At 41.4% G+C, this 3,882-nt stretch overlaps 1 non-coding gene across 1 annotated transcript; it reads left to right on the top strand.

The window, feature by feature from the left end:
- Nucleotides 1-2,089: 2,089 nt before the first annotated feature.
- Nucleotides 2,090-2,196, top strand: LOC141675466 (small nucleolar RNA R71). The gene has a single exon (XR_012556117.1). It is a non-coding gene; the product is annotated as a small nucleolar RNA R71 (small nucleolar RNA).
- Nucleotides 2,197-3,882: the final 1,686 nt, after the last annotated feature.

Raw genomic sequence — 3,882 nt, 5'->3', positions numbered from 1 at the left:
GGGATTCAGTCTTCGCTGCTGTTCCACAGTTGGCTTACTACCTTCCTCTAGCAGAATTTTATGCATACAATATGAAGGACTTATCCCCTTGATGTCTGCTATGGTCCATCCTATAGCCGATTTGAATTCTCTCAAAATCCTTAAGAGCTTGTCTTCCTCACTACCTGAAAGGTCAGATGAAATAATAACAGGTAACGTAGATGAATCACCTAAAAAAGCATACCTCAAGTGCTCAGGTAATGGCTTGAGCTCCAAGGTAGGTGCTTCCTCTATTGATGGTTTGAGCTTCCCTTCAGCATTCTTCAGGTCAGAAGTACTAAGAGATTCAAATGGTATGTCCAGCTTCCGCTTCCAGGGAGAAGCGTTCAGATATTGTAATTGCTCGTTGCTATCTTCATCATCGCTGTCAAAATCCCCCACTAAGGCCTTTTCCAATGCATCAGACATTAGCATGTGATCGAGTTCCGAAGTAACCGCAGAATCAATCACATCCAATTTTAAGCACTCCTCATCTTCTGTAGGGAATTTCATTGCCTTGAATACGTTGAAGGTCACATCCTGATCTTGGACCCGCATAGTAAGTTCCCCTTTTTGCACATCTATCAAGGTACGGCCAGTAGCCAAGAAAGGCCTTCCCAAGATTATGAGAATCTTTTTATCTTCCTCAAAATCCAGAATAACAAAATCTGCTGAAAAGAAGAGCTTATCCACCTTGACGAGCATATCCTCAACTATGCCCCTTGGGTAAGTAATGGAACGGTCAGCCAATTGTAGCGACATGTATGTGGGTTTTGGATCAGGCAAATCTAGCTTTTTAAAGATTGACAACGGCATCATATTAATGCTTGCTCCCAAATCACAAAGGCACTTGTCAAAAGTCAGATTGCCAATGGTGCAAGGAATGGTGAAGCTTCTTGGATCTTTCAGTTTTGGTGGTAACTTTTGCTGCAGAACAGCGCTGCATTCTTCCGTGAGAGCAACGGTTTCAAGGTCATCCAGTTTCACCTTCCTTGAAAGAATAGTCTTCATAAACTTCGCATAACTGGGCATTTGTTCCAGAGCCTCAGCGAAAGGTATATTGATGTGAAGTTTCTCGAACACCTCCAGAAACTTCCCGAACTGTCTATCCAGCTTTTGTTGCTGCAATCTCTTAGGAAAAGGTGGTGGAGGATAGAGCTGTTTCTCCCCTGTATTAGACTCAGGCAGAGTGTGTTCAACAGTAGTCTTCCTTGGTTCCGCCGCTTTCTCCTTTTGCTTAGATTCTTCACCTCTAATTTCAGCTTCTACTTCTTTTGCCTTTTCCGCATCAGCTACTTTTCCAGACCTTAAGGTAATAGCCTTGACTTGCTCTTTAGCTTCCTTCCTGCCTGGTACTTCCGTGTCACTGGGAAGAGTGCCAGGTTGACGATTGAGCACTGCATTGGCTAATTGACCGATTTGATTTTCCAAGGTCTTGATAGAAACCGCCTGACTCTTGCACAACAGCTTAAGTTCCTCAAAATCAGCACTAGTAGGTGCAGCTGCACTTCCCTGTTGAGGGTATGATTGCCTTATAGCATACTGATGTGGTTGCTGGAATCCAGGTGGGTTAAACTGTTTACTCACTCCTTGCTGATATGGTGGCTGAATAGCATTCTGATTATTCCCCCAGCTGAAATTTGGATGATTTCTGTTGTTAGGATGATAGGTCGCTGGCACAGGCTGCTGTTGTCGCTGATAATTATTCACATACTGAAGAGATTCGTTGACAAGAGAACACTGATCCGTAGCATAAGAACCTGCACAAAGCTCACAAACCATAGTTATTTGATTAACTCCATACGTAGCCAGCGAATCAACCTTCATTGATAGCGCTTGGAGCTGGGCTGCAATAGCGGTGGCTGCATTAACTTCCAGAATACCTGCTACCTTGCCTGACGTCATCCTCTGAGTTGGGTTTTGATGCTCATTTGCAGCCATCGTCTCTATAAGATTATACGCCTCAGTATAGCTTTTAGCCCATAAGGCGCCTCCAGCTGCTGCATCGAGCATGGGCCGAGATTGGGCCCCCAAACCATTATAGAAACCAGTGATCACCATCCAATCTGGCATTCCATGATGTGGACATTTTCTCAACATTTCCTTGTAGCGTTCCCAAGCCTCGCACATAGATTCTGTAGGTTGCTGCGTAAACTGAGTAAGAGCACTCCTCATAGCAGCAGTCTTTGCCATCGGATAAAACTTCACCAGAAACTTTTGCGCAAGATCTTGTCACGTAGTGATGGACCCAGCTGGTTCAGAATGTAACCAGTCTTTAGCCTTGTCCCTCAGTGAGAATGGGAAAAGCCTCAACTTGATAGCCTCATCAGTCACGCCATTATACTTAAAAGTGCTGCAGATCTCGACAAAATTCCTTATGTGCATGTTGGGGTCTTCAGTTGCCGCTCCTCCAAAAGAAACAGAATTCTGCACCATCTGAATAGTGCCCGGCTTGATTTCAAAGGTGTTAGCTTGAATAGCCGGATGAAGGATGCTTGACTGAATGTCATCAATTTTAGGCCGAGAAAAATCCATAAGAGCTGGATCAGCTTGAACAATACGATCTCCCATATTTACTGGTTCTTTCTGCTCAGTTCCTGAATCCGAATCCTCAAAATCTAACTTCTCCGGAATATCAAGAACTTCGTCTGTCTCCTTAGCTGTATCTAAAGTCCTCTTGCGAGCACGAGAACGAGTTTGCATAAACGCTTGCTAAAGTACCTGAAACACAACCGAAAAAAATAAGTAACTACTACGTCCTAATCACTGAGTCCTAATGACCAATGATGGTAAGTACATAAACTAAACAAATACGCCGAGTCCCCGGCAGCGGCGCCAAAAACTTGTTAGGGCGAAAACACGCGCTAATATTCACGCAAGTATACGCGTTCGCAAGTAATATATAATACTTTCTAGTTCGTTCCCTCAGAGACTCAGACTAAATTATTGTCTAATTAAACTCACTCACCAATGTATGATTACTTCTCAATGTTAAGATACTAACACTTAAAATTGTTGATTAACTATAATTAACTACTTAATTAATCACTTAACTAACACTTCAATTTATCAATAATAAAATACTCATGAGATCACAACTTCATTATTACTTCCTTCTATAGCCATTATTATTACCTTTAGCATGTGACAGTGATGATATTAATCGAATAACACGAAACTGATAAAAACCAACTTTCATTGTACTAATACCATTCTACCAAGCATCCACAATTAAGATAGAAGTTGAATAGTCATCAATTATGTTGAGTTCCCATATGTCTACAGAAATTGACAACACAACGATTTAAGCACAAGTTATTCCTTTTGATTACATAGGGCAAATAAAACTGTTAGAGTTACCCACTAATCATGCACAACGTACATGAACCTATGCTAGCACGGCAAGTTCTAAATCTCAAGATCCACCGTCGCTTCACAAGAGATTAACACCCTATCTTATATGTTCGCGACGCACATAAGACGAATACGCATAACCAATACTAGATATCATGCAATCATCACACACTAAAGTATTAAACAATTAACTAAAGAATTCCATAATAAATCTGTTGCAACCCCATGATCACGATTAGCCCACAATAGCACTTATCGTCATCATGGGTTCATATGAAATCATGATAAACAAACACAAGAAAATAATAACTAAACTAATTATATTAAAGCAGAGTACGTCACAAGAGTAAATAAGTTCAAAGCAAAAAAACTAGCATCCAACGTTACAACGAAACAAGAATCACAAGAAGATATGCTTCCTCTTCGTTGCGGTGTGCTAAATTGGTCTTCTTCCTTATCTCCTTCGCTCCTTGCGTAAAAACACAATCTTCTTCAATCCACACTTGTGAA

Source organism: Apium graveolens, chromosome 7 (assembly GCF_009905375.1).
Source record: "Apium graveolens cultivar Ventura chromosome 7, ASM990537v1, whole genome shotgun sequence".
Classification (NCBI taxonomy): domain Eukaryota; kingdom Viridiplantae; phylum Streptophyta; class Magnoliopsida; order Apiales; family Apiaceae; genus Apium; species Apium graveolens.
The sequence above is the reverse complement of the archived record's forward strand: the minus strand, read 5'-3'. Positions and strand labels throughout refer to the sequence as shown.